Below are 20000 nucleotides of genomic sequence, written 5' to 3'. Positions count from 1 at the left end.
GGTTAAAGCGCCCAACTCATAATTGGTAAATTTGCGGGTTCAATTCCTGCTGGATGCACACGAACGGGAACATTCCATAAGTCTATTGGAACTGGCTCTCTATCCATGGAATCTCATCCATCATCCATACATAACGAATTGGTATGGTATATTCATACCATAACATAAGAACAATAAGAACTCGAATTCTTATCGATACTGGAACTCAGAGCATAGGAGGGAAAGTCGATTTATGGATGGAATCAAATACGCAGTATTTACAGAAAAAAGTCTTCGTTTATTGGGAAAGAATCAATATACTTTTAATGTCGAATCGGGATTCACTAAGACAGAAATAAAGCATTGGGTCGAACTCTTCTTTGGTGTTAAGGTGGTAGCTGTGAATAGCCATCGACTACCTGGAAAAGGTAGAAGAATAGGACCTATTCTGGGCCATACAATGCATTACAGACGTATGATCATTACCCTTCAACCGGGTTATTCTATTCCACTTCTAGATAGAGAAAAAAACTAAAGGAGAATACTTAATAATACGGCGAAACATTTATACAAAACACCTATCCCGAGCACACGCAAGGGAACCGTAGACAGGCAAGTGAAATCCAATCCACGAAATAATTTGATCCATGGACGGCACCGTTGTGGTAAAGGTCGTAATTCCAGAGGAATCATTACCGCAAGGCATAGAGGGGGAGGTCATAAGCGCCTATACCGTAAAATAGATTTTCGACGGAATCAAAAAGACATATCTGGTAGAATCGTAACCATAGAATACGACCCTAATCGAAATGCATACATTTGTCTCATACACTATGGGGATGGTGAGAAGAGATATATTTTACATCCCAGAGGGGCTATAATTGGAGATACTATTGTTTCTGGTACAAAAGTTCCTATATCAATGGGAAATGCCCTACCTTTGAGTGCGGTTTGAACTATTGATTTACGTAATTGGAAGTAACCAATTAGGTTTACGACGAAACCTAGAAATCGATCACTGATCCAATTTGACTACCTCTACGGGATAGACCTCAACAGAAAACTGTTGAGTAACGGCAGCAAGTGATTGAGTTCAGTAGTTCCTCATAGAAAATTATTGGCTCTAGAGATATGGTAATATGGAGAAGACAAAATTGTTTGAAGCACGCACAGAACCGGAAGCGCCCCTTGTTTCAAAGAGAGGAGGACGGGTTATTCACATTTAATTTGATGGTCAGAGGCAAATTGAAAGCTAAGCAGTGGTAATTAAGACCCCCGGGGGAAAATAGGGATGTCTCCTACGTTACCCATAATATGTGGAAGTATCGACGTAATTTCATAGAGTCATTCGATCTGAATGCTACATGAAGAACATAAGCCAGATGACGGAACGCAGAGACCTAGGATGTAGAAGATCAAAACATGAGCGATTCGGCAGATTTGGATTCCTTTCCTATATATCCACTCATGTGGTACTTCATCATATGATTCATATAAGATCCATCTGTCTAGAGATCGTCATATACATCTAGAAAGCCGTATGCTTTGGAAGAAGCTTGTACAGTTTGGGAAGGGGTTTTTTGAGAGAAAAGAAGAATCTACTTCAACCGATATGCCCTTAGGCACGGCCATGCATAACATAGAAATCACACGTGGAAGGGGTGGGCAATTAGCTAGAGCAGCAGGTGCTGTAGCGAAACTCATTGCAAAAGAGGGTAAATCGGCCACTTTAAGATTACCATCTGGGGAGGTCCGTTTAGTATCCCAAAACTGCTTAGCAACAGTCGGACAAGTGGGTAATGTTGGGGTGAACCAAAAAAGTTTGGGTAGAGCCGGATCTAAGTGTTGGCTAGGTAAACGCCCCGTAGTAAGAGGGGTAGTTATGAACCCTGTGGACCACCCCCATGGGGGCGGTGAAGGGAAAGCTCCCATTGGTAGAAAAAAACCCACAACCCCTTGGGGTTATCCTGCGCTTGGAAGAAGAACTAGGAAAAGGAAAAAATATAGCGATAGTTTTATTCTTCGTCGCCGTAAGTAAATACGTAACTAGGAATATGGAAAATTGCATTTTTGGAATTTGCAATAATGCGATGGGCGAACGACGGGAATTGAACCCGCGCATGGTGGATTCACAATCCACTGCCTTGATCCACTTGGCTACATCCGCCCCTTATCCAGCTAAAGGATTTTTTTCTTTTTTCCATTGATCATTATTCTATTTATTCTGACCTCCGTACTTCGATCGAGATATTGGACATAGAATGCCACTCTTTAAAAAGGAAAAAAGGAGTAATCAGCTGTGACACGAAAAAAAACGAATCCTTTTGTAGCTCATCATTTATTGGCAAAGATAGAAAAGGTCAATATGAAGGAGGAGAAAGAAACAATAGTAACGTGGTCCCGGGCATCTAGCATTCTACCCACAATGGTTGGCCATACAATCGCGATTCATAATGGAAAGGAACATATACCTATTTACATAACAAATCCTATGGTAGGTCGCAAATTGGGGGAATTCGTGCCTACTCGGCATTTCACGAGTTATGAAAATGCAAGAAAGGATACTAAATCTCGTCGTTAACTGAATTCTGAATAGAAAGATTAAGAAGAAAAAAAGATTCAAAATAAAGACAGAAATACCCAATATCTTGCTAGAACAAGATATTGGGTATTTCTGTCTTCAAAAATTCTTATATGTTAGCAGAAAAACCTTATCCATTAATAGATGGAACTTCAACAGCAGCTAAGTCTAGAGGGAAGTTGTGAGCATTACGTTCGTGCATTACTTCCATACCAAGGTTAGCACGGTTGATGATATCAGCCCAAGTATTAATAACGCGACCTTGACTATCAACTACAGATTGGTTGAAATTGAAACCATTTAGGTTGAAAGCCATAGTACTAATACCTAAAGCAGTGAACCAGATTCCTACTACAGGCCAAGCAGCCAAGAAGAAGTGTAAAGAACGAGAGTTGTTGAAACTAGCATATTGGAAGATTAATCGGCCAAAATAACCATGAGCAGCCACAATATTATAAGTTTCTTCCTCTTGACCAAATTTGTAACCCTCATTAGCGGATTCATTTTCAGTAGTTTCCCTGATCAAACTAGAGGTTACCAAGGAACCATGCATAGCACTGAATAGGGAACCGCCGAATACACCAGCTACACCTAACATGTGGAATGGATGCATAAGGATGTTGTGCTCTGCCTGGAATACAATCATAAAGTTGAAAGTACCAGAGATTCCTAAAGGCATACCATCAGAAAAGCTTCCTTGACCAATAGGGTAAATCAAGAAAACAGCAGTAGCAGCTGCAACAGGAGCTGAATATGCAACAGCAATCCAAGGACGCATACCCAGACGGAAACTAAGTTCCCACTCACGACCCATATAACAAGCTACACCAAGTAAGAAGTGTAGAACAATTAGCTCATAAGGACCACCATTGTATAACCACTCATCAACAGATGCAGCTTCCCAAATTGGGTAAAAGTGCAATCCGATCGCCGCAGAAGTAGGGATAATAGCACCAGAGATAATATTGTTTCCATAAAGTAAAGAACCAGAAACAGGCTCACGAATACCATCAATATCTACTGGAGGGGCAGCGATGAAGGCGATAATAAATACAGAAGTTGCGGTCAATAAGGTAGGGATCATCAAAACACCGAACCATCCGATGTAAAGACGATTTTCAGTGCTAGTTATCCAGTTGCAGAAGCGACCCCACAGGCTTGTACTTTCGCGTCTCTCTAAAATTGCAGTCATGGTAAGATCTTGGTTTATTCAAATTGCAAGGACTCCCAAGCACACGTATTAACTAGAATATAGATAATAGAAGGCTTGTTATTTAACAGTATAACATAGACTATATACCAATGTCAACCAAGTCAGCCCAAAGATTAGCTATCCATATAACTAAATTAACCAAACCAATAATTTTGTATTTGTAAATGAAGTGAGTCAAAGTGAAAAACTTTGATGGGTCTTTTCTATATGGGTTGCCCGGGACTCGAACCCGGAACTAGTCGGATGGAGTAGATAATTCTTCCTTGTTACAATAGAGAAAAATCCCTCCCCAAATCGTGCTTGCATTTTTCATTGCACACGACTTTCCCTATGTAGAAATAGCCAATTTCTATTCCAAAGAGGAAGTTCTACTAATTTTTTTAATTAGTAAGTTGATTCACCTACTCTTTATTATAATAAAAAGAACATTTCAGAATGAAAAATAGAAAAGTTTTTTCTTGATCATTTATCAACCCTTTCCTGTTTCTTAATTTCGTCTAATGATTAATTAAGAGGGTTGACCAGGTCATTGATACGTATAATATCCAAATACCAAATACGCTCAGTGTGTGATCCACAGAAAGAAAAAAGAGTTGTTTTGGTGAACATCAAAGAAAAAACTTGCTCTTCTTCCATAAAAAATTCTTCTAAAAATGCCGAACCCAATCGTTGCATAAAAGTTCGTACCGTGCTTTTATGTTTACGAGCTAAAGTTCTAGCACATGAAAGTCGAAGTATATACTTTAGTCGATACAAAGTCCGTTTTTTCGAAGATCCACTATGATAATGAAAAAGATTTCTACATATCCGACCAAATCGATCAAGAATATCCCAATCTGATAAATCTGTCCAAATGGGTTTACTAATAGGATGCCCCGATCCAGTACAAAATTGAGCTTTTGATAAGTATCCTATGAGGAGAGTAGCGGGGACTATGGTATCGAATTTTTTCATTCGAGTATCTATTAGAAATGAATTCTCCAGCATTTGATTCCTTACTAACAAAGAACTTTTTTGTACACTTGAAAGGTACCCCATAAAATCGAAGCAAGAGTTTGCTAATTGGTTTATATGGATTCTTCGCGGCTGAGTCCAAAAACAGAAATAATATTGCCAGAAATTGATAAGGTAGCATTTCCATTTCTTCTTCAAAAAAAAAGTGCCTTTTGATGCAAGAATTGCCTTTCCTTGATATCGAACATAATGCATAAGAGGATCCATAAAGAACCATAGGGTTTTCCGAGAAAAACCAGGGTACATTATCCCAAAATGTTCCATCTTCCTAGAAAAGTGGATTCGTTCCAGAAAAGTTCCAGAAGATGCTAATGGTAAGCAAGAAGATTGTTTACGAAGAAACAACAAAAAAAATTCATATTCTGATACATAAGAGTTATATAGGAATTGAAATAGTCTTTTATTTTCTTTTTGAAAAAAAAAAATGGATTTCATTGAAGTAATAAAACTATTCCAATTCGAATAATAGTTGAGAAAGAATCGCAATAAATGCAAAGATGGAACATCTTGGATACGGTATTGAAGGAGTTGAACCAGGATTTCCAAATGGATAGGATAGGGTATTTCTATATGTGATAGATAATCCAAATGCAAAAATTTGTCTTCTAAAAAGGGAAATATTGAATGAATAGAGCGTAAATTCTGAAACTTTGGTATTTCTTTTTCTTTCAGACAAAAAAATTCCCGTAGCGAGAATGGGATTTCCACAACGATCGCAAACCCTTCAGATAGAATCTGAGAATAAAACTCAGAATAAAAATAATTTTTGTAATCCAATAATCGATCTTGGTTAGGATGATTAACCGAGTTATCCAAAAAATTCTGCTGATACATTCGAATAATTAAACGTTTCACAAGTAGTGAACTAAATTTCTTGTTATTACAACTAACAACTATTTCCACAGGTTCAGAACCATTTAATCCATAATGGTGGGCAAATGCATAAATATATTCCTGAAAGAGAAGTGGGTAGACAAAGTATTGTTGACGAGATTTATGTTTTTCTGAATACCCTTCGAATTTTTCCATTTGTATTTCTACTTGAATCAGAGAGAAGAAGCATTTCTCGGTTTATCGAATGATGATACATAGTGCAATATGGTCAGAACAGGGTGTTGCATTTTTAATACAAACCCTGGAAAGAAAGGGAGTCTAATCCACAGATCTTTTTCTGCTCCTTTTCTACCCAATTAGTTTATGTTTGTTCTAATTAAAAAAAAAGAACAGAACAAGTTTTTTATTTTTGCAGGCCAATCGCTCTTTTGACTTTGGAATACAGCCTCTTTATCAATATACTGCTTCTTTTACACATTCAATCCATAACATCCCTTATTCAATCCATAATCAAGAATAATTAGGATTTCTAAAAAAAAAAAGAAAAAATAAAGGGTCCACTCATAGGAAAACCCAACCTTTCCCCGCATCCGGCACTAATCTATTTTTAACGTCTAATTAGAGCGGGGAATCATTCCAATTAGGAAGTTCAGCTCGTTGCTTTTTATTTTACCAGAATTGGAGCCAGGCTCTATCCATTTATTCATTAGACCCAGAAAATCGTAATTTTGGATTCCATTCAAAAAAGATTGATTTTATTACGACATGCTATTTTTTCCATTCATTACCTTTGAGGATCAGTCGTGGTCTTCTAGACTCTACCAAGAGTCTGGACGAATTTGTTGTTTCATCCAAATGTGTAAAAGATCATAGTCGCACTTAAAAGCCGAGTACTCTACCATTGAGTTAGCAACCCAGATAAAAAAAGGATCTTAGATACGATCGAAATCCAAAAATCAATGGAATTACACCGCGCGCTTCTGTCAAAACATTGAACTAGCAAGACATCAAAAGATTTTTTTTATCGACCATGAAAAACACTCAAATGCCAAAACGAACAGGTCCGGTGAAATTCCACTAAAGTAAAGTTAAAAAAAGAGCGACCCTAATCACGATGGCCAAATTCTCCTTATTTTTAGCGATTTTTATTAACAAAAAATATATATTATAAAAAATATATATTATATTGTATGAGAATACATGCAAGAGGAACACCCTTATCATTTGAGCGAAGTGTAGGCGGAAAAATTGAATATGGAGTGAGGATAAAGAGACCCATCTATCTACAAATTCTATTTGTTCAATAGACCTTTGTCAATGGAAATACAATGGTAAGAAAACAAATTAGATAGAAAAAGTAAATAAAATAGGGGCTTATGTTGGATTGGCACGATATAATATAAATCCAAATAGGATTAAAAAAGAGGTAAATTGTGTCTAAATAATTAGACAACTAGGAATACTAATAATCTTCTCCTATCCTATTTTTTGATTCATTTAGTTCTTCAATTAACTCAAAGTTCTTTCTTTTTCTTTAAAGAATTCTGCCTTCCTTAAAATATCATAAACAGTTCTTGTTGGTTGAGCACCCTTTTCAAGGAAATAGAGAATAGCTGGAACATTTAAACAAGTTTGATTCTTTATCGGATCATAAAAACCTACTTTTTGAAGATCTCTTCCTTCTCTTCGAGATCGAACATCAATTGCAACGATTCGATAGACAGCTTATTGGGATAGATGTAGATAAACAACGCCCCCCCCTAGAAACGTATATGAGGTTTTCTCCTCATACGGCTCGAGAAAATGATTCGAATTTCTGTCGATAATAATAGAAATTAGACTATGACGTGCATTAATTTCCTTACAGAAAAAACAAATTTCATTTATACTCATGACTCAAGTGGGCTAATTTTGCCTGACAAACTTCGAAGGCAAAATCCTTCCAAAATTTTTGAGTCGTCTTTAAACTCTTTTCTTTGTCTCATTTCGAACGAATTGACTTTTATTCCTTATTCTAATCCAACTCTGTTGTTGAGACAATTGAAAATTGTGTTTACTTGTTCTGGAATCCTTTATCTTTGATTTGTGAAATCCTTGGGTTTAGACATTACTTCGGGAATTCCTATTTTTTTCTTTCAAAAGAGTAGCAACATACCCTTTTTTCTTATTTCCTTCGATAAAGCATTTATCTCTTCTATAGAAATCTAATAAGAGGGATTGATTCTGATATACTTTTATTGGACTTTCTTCTTATTTTAACCTTTCGATTTATTTCTATATTAAGGATAGACTGACAAAGTTGGCCTAATTTATTAGTTTTCACTAACCCTAGATTCTTTCCCTTGATAAAAAAAATTCTGTCCTCTCGAGCTCCATCGTGTACTATGTTACTTAAACCCAGCGCAAATTTGGTTCGGAACGAATAGAACAGGCTATGTCGAGCCAAGAGCATTTTCATTACTATGGAAAATGATGGATAGCAAAATCCACAATCGATCATGTCCTTCAAGTCGCACGTTGCTTTCTACCACATCGTTTTAAACGAAGTTTTACCATAACAAACATTCCTCTTTTCATTGCAAAGTGGTATAGAGAATTGATCCAATATGGATGGAATCATGAATAGTCATTGGTTTAGTTTTTTTATACTAATTAAAACTTGCTATCTATGGAGCAATATGGATAAAAGAAAGTAAGTATTTATCCGGGAAGCCTCCGCCAAGATCCAATTTATTTAAACCCATATTAAAATTCTATCATATGAATGAAACATAGTTTGAAAAAGACGACTAAACAAGTTTGCTTAAAACTTATTTATTCTTAAATTTCCACCCTCAACGGATGGCTCGAGATGATCAATCTTGAAGTGAGAAAAGAAGGATTGACTCTTCCTCAATAAATAAACTATCAACCTCCAAAAAAGTTTAATTAATTTAATTACTAGAATTAGAATTCTAGTAGTAATATATTTTTTCAGTACCAAAAACAATTAACTATAATAACTAAATAAACTATTCCAATGAAAAGATTGAAAGTTTTTGGTAGTTATAGAATTCTCGTACTTCTTCAACTCGAATACCAAAAGGAAGAAAAAAATATGACTAAGTGATTTTATAGTAGAGGCATATCCTGAATGTGCTTGATAGATCCCATTTTTTCATGAAAATAAAGATAGTCAATTTGACTGGACTTAAGACTTTATTATGTTTTCTGAGAAAGAATAAGATATCATTATTCTCTTTAATAAACTTTTGTCTCGTACGGAATACTATATGATTTCACCGTTTGTTTCATCAGAAACAATCTGGGACGGAAGGATTCGAACCTCCGAGTAACGGGACCAAAACCCGCTGCCTTACCACTTGGCCACGCCCCATTTCGGGTTTTATGCGACACTAATAAACACTAGTATGTTTATTTGTTATTCGTCAATACCATTTCAATTACATAAAAAAGGAGGGATATTCTCTTGCTAGTATTCTACACATGCGGATAATATAGAATCAAAAAAATGCATTGATCATTACATGGAATTCTATTAAGATATTATATGAAAGTCGAATTTATTCCACTCTCATTTGAGAGTGCGAATACAAGGAGGTATTTTGTGTTTGGGAAAGTCCGAAGAAAAAAGATTTTGAATCTGCCTTTTCCTTCTTTCCCTTAAAAAAATAACTCAAGAAAAATCCAATTATTTACTCTACAAGAATGAAATGCTTGTTATGCCTAATATACTTAGTTTAACCTGTATCTGTTTTAATTCTGTTCTTTATCCTACTAGTTTTTTCTTTGCCAAATTACCCGAAGCTTATGCTATTTTCAATCCAATCGTGGATATTATGCCTGTTATACCTCTATTCTTTTTTCTATTAGCCTTTGTTTGGCAAGCTGCTGTAAGTTTTCGATGAAATCTTTAGTACTCTGTATGCCAAATTGAATGATGTGTTCATTCCAAAAAAATTTTAAAATGGGTAAAAGCCGAGAAGTTTTATATTTTTATATTATGAACCTTCGATTCTAAAATTTAAATTCTTCTACATTGAATGGGTAGCTACAGCAATAAATTTGGATCAGCCTTTCTACTCCCCTGCACCTAGGTTGAGCAGGTACCTAAAGGTACCTACACAATACCTAACCACCTAACCCTATTTTTGCTATTGATAAGAGTGCTTATTATAAAAGAATTCTTGCAATTTTTTTCAAGAATTCTTTTTTGCATTTTTAGGTATAAAAAAAAAACCATCCTAGTGGATCCGTGTGGTAAGGAAAAACTGGTAATCTATTCCTTAAAAAAAAATCTTGGAGATTATGTAATGCTTACTCTCAAACTTTTTGTTTATACAGTAGTGATATTCTTTGTTTCACTCTTTATCTTTGGATTCTTATCTAATGACCCAGGACGGAATCCTGGACGCGAGGAGTAAAAATTCAGTTTTTTTTTTTCTTATTGGATTTGTTTCGTACATTTATCTATGAGAAAATCCGGGGGTCAGAATTCTTTCCAATTCGAAAGTCCCAAATGATCCAAGGGAGCGGAAAGAGAGGGATTCGAACCCTCGGTACAAAAAAATTGTACAACGGATTAGCAATCCGCCGCTTTAGTCCACTCAGCCATCTCTCCACGTTCCAAAGCGAAAGGTTTCCGTGATATGATATAGGCAAGAAATAAGAAATAACGGTTGCAAAAAACCCCTTTTTTTTCTTTCAAAAGTCTATAAAAATTATATTGCCAATTCCATTTTAATTATATTCTTTTTTCTTAATGTTAATAAAAAAAGAAGAAAATTCTTGTTTTTTCTTTCTAAAAATCGATATTGGCCGAGAGACAATCAAATAGATTTTCTCTTTAGCGGGCATTTCCATATAGGACTTGTTATAATTATAATAAAACAAGCAGGTTATATAAAAAAAACGCTTTTTTTGTCGATTATTTATCAAGAAAGCAAAAAGGGTTCTTATCAAATCCACCATAAAATTGGAAAGAAGCATAAAGTAAGTAGACCTGACTCCTTTAATGATGCCTCTATCCGCTATTCTGATATATAAATTCGATGTAGATGAAATTGTATAAGCGAATTTTTTTTATTTCCTTAGACTTAGACCGCGCAAGACAAGAATTTTTCGCTATTTACGATTTCATATTCTTGTTACTAGATGTTCTATAGGAATAAGAAGAAATCGCAACTCCTTTGCGCTACACATAAAATTGGATTTCGAAGGTCCATTTTTTTTTTTCAGAATCCTCTATTATTTTAGTTCTTCCACCCATGCAATAGAGAGGGAATGGGAAAAGAAGGGTTACTTTTATTTGCATTTTTCCCTTAAAAGATAGACTTTGAAATAGGAGTCTTGGAATAATGCTGAATTCAAAGGTTTATTTCTTTCTATAGTATAAGAAAAACAATTTATTTCTATTTCTATAGTATAAGAAAAACAAATAAATAGTATAAGAAAAACAAATCGAATCAAATTCATGGATTTACCACGACCTCGGTTGTGACTGTGACTCCATAGATAAAAATGGGAAATTTCTCTCTTCGAGACCATTGAAAAAGGGCATTGAACGAGAAAGAAATCGTCCACAGATAATAAAACTATCATATGCCTTGGAAAGTGATATGAGGTGCTCGGAAATGGTTGAAGTAATTGAATAGGAGGATCACTATGACTATAGCCCTTGGTAGAATTCCTAAAGAAGAAAATGATCTATTTGATACTATGGATGACTGGTTACGAAGGGACCGTTTCGTTTTTGTAGGATGGTCTGGCCTATTGCTCTTTCCTTGTGCTTATTTCGCTTTAGGGGGTTGGTTTACAGGGACAACTTTTGTAACTTCTTGGTATACCCATGGATTGGCTAGTTCCTATTTGGAAGGTTGTAATTTCTTAACCGCAGCAGTTTCTACCCCTGCCAATAGTTTAGCACACTCTTTGTTGCTACTATGGGGGCCCGAAGCACAAGGAGATTTTACTCGTTGGTGTCAATTAGGCGGTCTATGGACTTTTGTAGCTCTCCACGGGGCTTTTGCACTAATAGGTTTCATGTTACGCCAATTTGAACTTGCTCGGTCTGTTCAATTGCGGCCTTATAATGCAATCTCATTCTCTGGTCCAATTGCTGTTTTTGTTTCTGTATTCCTTATTTATCCACTGGGGCAATCTGGTTGGTTCTTTGCGCCGAGTTTTGGCGTAGCAGCGATATTTCGATTCATCCTTTTCTTCCAAGGATTTCATAATTGGACGTTGAACCCATTTCATATGATGGGAGTTGCCGGAGTATTAGGTGCGGCTCTGCTATGCGCTATTCATGGAGCGACCGTAGAAAACACTCTATTTGAGGACGGTGATGGTGCAAATACCTTCCGTGCTTTTAACCCAACTCAAGCTGAAGAAACTTATTCAATGGTCACTGCTAACCGCTTTTGGTCCCAAATCTTTGGTGTTGCTTTTTCCAATAAACGTTGGTTACATTTCTTTATGCTATTTGTACCCGTCACCGGTTTATGGATGAGTGCTATTGGCGTAGTTGGCTTGGCTCTGAACTTACGTGCCTATGACTTTGTTTCCCAGGAAATCCGTGCAGCGGAAGATCCTGAATTTGAGACTTTCTACACCAAAAATATTCTTTTAAACGAGGGTATTCGTGCGTGGATGGCAGCTCAGGATCAGCCTCATGAAAATCTTATATTCCCTGAGGAGGTTCTACCACGTGGAAACGCTCTTTAATGGAACTTTCGTTTTAGCTGGTCGTGACCAAGAAACCACCGGCTTTGCTTGGTGGGCTGGGAATGCCAGACTTATCAATTTGTCCGGTAAACTGCTTGGAGCTCATGTAGCTCATGCCGGATTAATCGTATTCTGGGCCGGAGCAATGAACCTATTTGAAGTGGCCCATTTCGTACCAGAAAAGCCCATGTATGAACAAGGGTTGATTTTACTTCCACACTTAGCTACTCTAGGTTGGGGAGTAGGGCCAGGGGGGGAAGTTCTAGATACTTTTCCGTACTTTGTATCTGGCGTACTTCACCTAATTTCCTCCGCAGTCTTAGGCTTCGGTGGCATTTATCACGCGCTTCTGGGACCCGAGACTCTTGAGGAATCTTTTCCATTCTTTGGTTATGTCTGGAAAGATAGAAATAAAATGACTACAATTTTGGGTATTCACTTAATTTTGTTAGGTCTAGGTGCTTTTCTTCTAGTACTCAAGGCTCTTTATTTTGGCGGTGTATATGATACCTGGGCCCCTGGGGGGGGAGATGTAAGAAAAATTACCAATTTGACCCTTAGTCCCAGTGTTATATTTGGTTATTTACTAAAATCTCCTTTTGGTGGAGAAGGGTGGATTGTTAGTGTAGATGATTTAGAAGATATAATTGGTGGGCATGTATGGTTGGGTTTTATTTGTGTATTTGGCGGAATTTGGCATATTTTAACCAAACCCTTCGCATGGGCTCGCCGTGCATTTGTATGGTCTGGAGAAGCTTACTTGTCTTATAGTTTAGCTGCTTTATCTGTCTTTGGTTTTATCGCTTGTTGTTTTGTATGGTTCAATAATACAGCTTATCCGAGTGAGTTTTATGGACCCACCGGGCCAGAAGCTTCTCAAGCTCAAGCATTTACTTTTCTAGTTAGAGACCAGCGTCTTGGAGCTAATGTGGGATCCGCTCAAGGACCCACAGGTTTAGGTAAATATCTAATGCGTTCCCCAACTGGGGAGGTTATCTTTGGAGGGGAAACTATGCGTTTTTGGGACCTTCGTGCTCCATGGTTAGAACCTCTAAGGGGCCCCAACGGTTTGGACTTGAGTAGGTTGAAAAAAGACATACAACCTTGGCAAGAACGACGCTCAGCAGAATATATGACCCACGCTCCTTTAGGCTCTTTAAATTCCGTGGGTGGCGTAGCTACCGAGATCAATGCAGTTAATTATGTCTCTCCTAGAAGTTGGTTATCAACTTCTCATTTTGTTCTAGGATTCTTCTTTTTTGTGGGCCATTTATGGCATGCAGGAAGAGCCCGAGCTGCTGCAGCAGGTTTTGAAAAGGGAATCGATCGTGATTTGGAACCTGTTCTTTACATGAACCCTCTTAACTAAGATTTTCTTATTTATACCTGTTCTACTTTTTTTCTGTTCTGGCTCGGTTATTCCATCTAGCCGAGCCATTCATTCCTTTTTATGAAAGAAAGATAAGGGACAGAAAAAAAAAATAAATAAAAATGAAAGAAACAAACGTATTCAATAAGCAAAAGGAGAGAGAGGGATTCGAACCCTCGATAGTTCCTAGAACTATACCGGTTTTCAAGACCGGAGCTATCAACCACTCAGCCATCTCTCCACAGCCTAATCCTTATTTTACTCCTACAAATAGAACATAGCCATATAAAAAATAAAAAGATTTATTAGCCTCTAGAAAGATATCAGATACAAGTTCCTTTTCGATATATCTCTGTATACTGTATACACGGATACAGGATCCGCTATACCCGCTTGTGAAATAAAGAGTAAATAATCTCTTCTCACCCCCATATCCAAATAAAAAAGCGGTTTAAGTAATAAATTTGAATTAAAGAGAAGAATCAATGGATTCATGATTAAACCCCTCCTACTTCTTGTATTTTTTTACAATTTTGGTTTAAGTGAGGGATCAAATATGTAGTCAACTTTATTTGATGGTAGCTTGGAGGATTAGAAATATGACTATTGCTTTCCAATTAGCTGTTTTTGCATTAATTGCGACTTCCTCAGTCTTAGTAATTAGTGTACCCCTTGTATTTGCTTCTCCTGATGGTTGGTCAAATAATAAAAATGTTGTATTTTCCGGTACATCATTATGGATTGGACTAGTCTTTCTCGTAGCTATTCTGAATTCTCTCATTTCTTAAATGAAATTTGGTTAATATTTATTAACCCCATAAAAAAGAAATAATAAAGGCCATTTCTTCTAAAAAATTAGAATAGTGAGACGTATTAAAACGCAATTTGCGTTCCGAATTGCTAGCTCTTCTCTTTCAGTATTATGAAATTCCATTCCCATTAGAATATTCATTGACAGATAATAAAAAAAGGAAAACTCTAATATAATAGAAAATGAAATGAAACGGTCGACCCAGACATAGAAGGTCGACCCAGGCGGATATACGCTATAAAATATATACCGTAGCGAGCGTAGTTCAATGGTAAAATATCTCCTTGCCAAGGAGAAGATACGGGTTCGATTCCCGCCGCTCGCCCGCTTAATTTATCAAAGTACTATGATAAAAAGTTTAGTCTAGTTAACTGTTTAACTACTTATATTAAATTAAGTATTAATTAGGTGTTAGTCTAGTGCCGTATCCCTTACTATCTTACCCTTCCTTTGCATCCCACTCAAAAAAAGAGGGCGCTCCAGAGGCAGAAATAGAACTCGCCAACAGAGCTCCAAAAATTGGGTATTAACTGAGACAAACAACGGGCAAACTTTTTTTAAAGGGAAGGGAGAGGTAGACTGTCCCTTTCGTTTCATTTTTATTTTCTGCAGGGTAGGGAGAGGCCTTGCGCCTTCTTTTTTTGAAGGCAAGTGACTTCGCAAACTGCTCAATTTTGCCCTCTAGGGCCGGGAACTAATGAATAAAAAAGGGTTGGATACGCCCCTCTACCATACATATCTAGAGAAATAGAATAGTCCTTTTATACAGACTGCTAAGTGCGGAGACGGGAATCGAACCCGTGACCTCAAGGTTATGAGCCTCGTGAGCTACCAAACTGCTCTACTCCGCTCTGGAGTACCAGAAACTGGTGGACAAAAAAGGCTTGAATACAAGCCTCTAACATGTCTAGACAAATAGAATACTCCTTTTATACAGAATGGAGCGGGTAGCGGGAATCGAACCCGCATCGTTAGCTTGGAAGGCTAGGGGTTATAGTCGACGTTGGTTGATTATTTTTAACGTCTCTAATTCAAAACCGAACATGAAATTTTGATTTCATTCGGCTCCTTTATGGATATTCTCACCACTTAACATCTATGTCAGCTTTTCTATTTGAATGGAACCAAAGCTCTCCGCTTTCTAGATGATCCTTATAGAGTAGGAGATAGAAATTCTATCTAAATTCATCTAATCTACTTACTTCGTTCCCTAATTTCATTCAAGAGATCCTGAGGAAAAGAATTGGGTTTCCACCGAGCTGAAACAATATGCGGATGGTTCTAGTAAACCAAAACTATCGTTTTTTAGCTATTTGGCTTCCTTATTCCTTATTTTAAGAAGATTTAGTTACGATTGGAAATCAACTTTTTTGTATCTTCATCCATAGATCCTTTACTCATATTTTCAAAATTGGAATACTTAATCCAATGCAAAATTATGCTTCGCGACTCTGTACTCATAATCCTATTTTTATTTTGGATGCAATTTAAATTAGTCTTTGGATACAAATCGCCAGAATGTATATTCTTCCTCAATATGCTATTGAGAGGAAAAGGATTTAATCCTTTATAAGAACTAAAGTTTTCATCGGAATATAAAAATAAAAAACTTAAGGATGCCTTAAGTATATCATTTCAAATTCAGTTATTAATAGAACGAATCACACTTTTACCACTAAACTATACCCGCTACATTGTAGATTATGGTATAAATGGTACCCTTTGTCAAGGATAGCCATTTGACAAGAAGGCTAATTCCCCCTTATTGAATCAGATGGAGAAGGTTCATGACACTGAGCCGTTGGTACTTCTACTTCGATCGCTCGCCTTTACTTTAGGATTTAGATAGCCCCTCTGGTCTGTAAAAAAAATCTTTTCTTACCATGCTAATAGCGCCTGAACCAAATGTATTTATTTTGATTAGGATCCTATTCTACGGTTACGACTACAATAATAATTATTTACTTTGCAAGGACGTAAGTGTGTCAGACTGCTAAATTGTTTTATTATTCCTACAATATAAACTAGGGGATATAGGGGGTAACACTGTCCCTATAAATTCCTTTTTTCCTTTTCTTTTTTGTCCAGAATTGAACAAAAAAGAAATTATGGAAGATGTTTTCTTCCCCCATTAAGTCCGAGCCATAGAGTAAGAGTGAGATGAGTTTTCCAAATTCATCATAGACTTTCCCTATGGCTTGATAGAAGTAAGCAGCAAAGAGTCGTAACTTAAAGAAAAAAACGGACAGGGCCGACAGATTTACCTGATGTAAAGAAGATCCTAAAAGTCTCTGATTAGTCGACTCTCTCCATTTAACACTTTCCTCTCTCTCCTTTTTTCCACTGACTCAATTCTAGTTTATTAGATTCTTGTTTAAAAGAATGCAAAAAGTTCAATAGAACTAAGAACACATAAAAAATAGCATAGAGGATCAAGGCCATTACCAAAAGTTCCTCCCAAGGATCCTATATCCTATTGGGTATCTGTTCCCCGCCTTTTCCCGCTAGGATCGGAAATCTTATATTTTCCATATCCATATACCGTTGAATCCTTGGGGTTCCAGAATCCGCCTATTTTACTAGTCTTCGGAAACGGAAAACCCTGAACCAAGAAGAGTTGGATATGTTATGTAGGGTATGTTTTTTTTTATTAATTTTATTTTGAGCTCTCAAGATATCGATATATACATATACAATCTCTACATAATGTCTCTCTCTCTATCTCTATATATTATATATATAATATGTACATTATGCAGTAGACCCATAATGGGAAATCCAAGTGGCTAATTTTTGAATTAAATAAAAAGCCCTTTTAACTCAGTGGTAGAGTAATGCCATGGTAAGGCATAAGTCATCGGTTCAAATCCGATAAAGGGCTTTTTAAATTAGTGGTAGAGTAATCTCGTGCTAAGACGTAAGTCGTTGGTTCGAATCTGATAGAGTACTTTTCTACTAAATTGATTCACTTTTTTTCTTTGTTTTTGAAACTTTCTCTATATTTTTAGAGAATTTTATGACTTAGTGCGGGATGGATGCATTTTTGGTATGAACACTAAATGAAGCACGGAGAATTAATCTATAACGATCAACTAAAAAAAATCCTAGATGAAAACATAACAGAAAAGTTGGAAAAACTCTTTGCTTTGGATCTATTTATACTTTTCGAGTATATTGACAATTCCAAAAAACTGCTCATACTATGATTATAGTATAATCACGAGCGGTTGTATATGGCCCTATCGTCTAGTGATGCCCCTATCGTCTAGTGGTTCAGGACATCTCTCTTTCAAGGAGGCAGCGGGGATTCGACTTCCCCTGGGGGTAGGGAGTATTATGAAAGGAGGTTAATCATAGATTAGCAAAAACCCTAGAATAAATTCTTCCTGGGTCGATGCCCGAGTGGTTAATGGGGACGGACTGTAAATTCGTTGACAATGTCTACGCTGGTTCAAATCCAGCTCGGCCCAAACCAAAAATCTAGGGCTTCGTGAGTATGAACTAAATCCTTTTGTTTTTCTTCCATAAAATAAAATGTCTGATCTATAGAAATAAAAGATAAAGAAAAAAGGGAAATTTTTTTTTCTAATCCATATCTCTCTCATTCCTTTCTTACAAACAAAAGAGTTTTTCTTATTGAAGGCTGGATTATTATCCATTTTTAGTGATAAAAAATCACGACATACTAGTTATGTCACTCTCACTATACCCACGTATAATATAATATGTGGGTATGTAGTATATGATTCGTCTATTTCTTAGAGTACGAAAGACGAATCGAATCTTCTTATGGTTCTATTTAAGAATGGGTATGCCATACACCCCGCGGGGATTGTAGTTCAATTGGTCAGAGCACCGCCCTGTCAAGGCGGAAGCTGCGGGTTCGAGCCCCGTCAGTCCCGAACTAGGGTTCAATGAATGGAGAAATTGATATTTCCTTTTTCCATGAAAAAAAGGGGCAGGGAGCAAGATCAAATACCCACAGGGCACCCTTACTTCACTTTTTTATTTTGCATCTCTCATTAAAGAGGGAGGGAGGGCATATAGGAATTTTTTTTTCACTACTCCCAATCGATAAAGAAAGACACACATACGATATGTGGATTAGTAGAATTTAGGATATTATATTACTCTATCTTTCTTTATGATGATACCATCCTCATCTTAATTTCCTATTCCACTCTTATGGAATAGAGTACCGGTATTTTACCGGAATCCATACATAAATCGTATTCCCTTTTTATTTCAGACCTCTTTTCCCCATCTCACTTCTACTGCTTATTTGGATGTCTATGTGACCCATAGAAAGTGAAAGTTGGTCATATAATACATACATAATTGTATGTATAACTATAAGAAAAAGGAAGGGAAATTGTATAAGATTAAGAAAGTATAAGATTAAGAAAGCTCGTGGGTTAGAGATATAGAAAAGAAAAAGTAGAAAAGGATTAAAAAAGAGGGAATTCCTAATCCAATCAAAAAACCCATTTTGGTCTTAGTGTGGATAGAGGATCTTCCTATGTTATACTATATAACTCTCATCCGTGAAATATAACTCTCATCCATGAATTGATTTGATAGATCCGATATTCATAATATTGAATTGATTCAGTATTATCAGAATGCAAGCCCTACCCTTGAATTTACAAGATACCCCTTTTTCCTCTCCATGGGATTACATCCCGAGTTATTGTGAAAATAAAAAATAAAGAGGTTATGGAAGTCAATATTCTCGCATTTATTGCTACTGCACTGTTCATTCTAGTTCCTACTTCTTTTTTACTTATTATTTATGTAAAAACAGTCAGCCAAAATAATTAATTGGAATTCCAATTAATCATTGAAGAAATTAAAAAGGGATTAAATAAAAAAAATCCAAGTCTTAAATGAAAGGATCTGGTTGGAATCTTAAAGTGTGGTAGAAAGAACTACATATAGTTTTTTCTACGACACTTTAGATTCTTTCTATTATATTATCTTTGAATCTACATAGAATAGATTAGTAGATTGAAATAGTTAAGTAGTCTAATTCAATTTCTTTTTTCATTGCATCCACTTAATTTCAATCAGGTCAAAATAAAAAAATCTAAGACAATTCTTGACCAAAGAATCCATGGAAGGAAAGAAAAATAATATGAAGAATAGACTATAGTAAAAAGTAAAAGGAAATGGAAAATGTGTGATATGCCGTGAATAGTTCCGTGGAAGAAAGTCTAATTTTCTTATGTATAGAACTTTTTTTAACCATTCGTCATTTCTAGTAGAAATTCTGAATTGGTATAATGGCTCTTTCTTACATTACAACTTACAATACAAGAGTTTCTTACAGGAGTGAAACAAAACTAAAGAAAAAGATTAAAGAATAACGTTTGACAAAATGATTAATGCAAAATGATCCATTAAAGAAAAGAATTGATACAACAATTTGATTACTTAATCAATTAGTAGTATCCCTAGAGTCCACTCCTTCCCC

General features: G+C 36.2%; 6 non-coding genes across 6 annotated transcripts; 4 read left to right on the top strand and 2 right to left on the bottom strand.

Moving 5' to 3' along the window:
• Window positions 1-10154: 10154 nt before the first annotated feature.
• On the bottom strand, window positions 10155-10242 carry TRNAS-GCU (transfer RNA serine (anticodon GCU)). Its single transcript has one exon. It is a non-coding gene; the product is annotated as a tRNA-Ser (tRNA).
• A 3627-nt stretch (window positions 10243-13869) lies between these two features.
• Window positions 13870-13957, bottom strand: TRNAS-UGA (transfer RNA serine (anticodon UGA)). The gene has a single exon. It is a non-coding gene; the product is annotated as a tRNA-Ser (tRNA).
• Window positions 13958-14781: 824 nt separating this feature from the next.
• On the top strand, window positions 14782-14852 carry TRNAG-GCC (transfer RNA glycine (anticodon GCC)). The gene has a single exon. It is a non-coding gene; the product is annotated as a tRNA-Gly (tRNA).
• Window positions 14853-17336: 2484 nt separating this feature from the next.
• TRNAT-GGU (transfer RNA threonine (anticodon GGU)) lies at window positions 17337-17408 on the top strand. The gene has a single exon. It is a non-coding gene; the product is annotated as a tRNA-Thr (tRNA).
• Window positions 17409-17915: 507 nt separating this feature from the next.
• On the top strand, window positions 17916-17997 carry TRNAY-GUA (transfer RNA tyrosine (anticodon GUA)). The gene has a single exon. It is a non-coding gene; the product is annotated as a tRNA-Tyr (tRNA).
• A 358-nt stretch (window positions 17998-18355) lies between these two features.
• TRNAD-GUC (transfer RNA aspartic acid (anticodon GUC)) lies at window positions 18356-18429 on the top strand. The gene has a single exon. It is a non-coding gene; the product is annotated as a tRNA-Asp (tRNA).
• The last annotated feature ends 1571 nt before the right edge of the window (window positions 18430-20000 follow it).

The sequence above is a fragment of the Triticum urartu genome, unplaced genomic scaffold (genome assembly GCF_056163025.1).
Source record: "Triticum urartu cultivar PI428250 unplaced genomic scaffold, HENAU_Tu73 scaffold2, whole genome shotgun sequence".
Classification (NCBI taxonomy): domain Eukaryota; kingdom Viridiplantae; phylum Streptophyta; class Magnoliopsida; order Poales; family Poaceae; genus Triticum; species Triticum urartu.
This window is presented reverse-complemented; position numbering and strand designations above follow the sequence as displayed.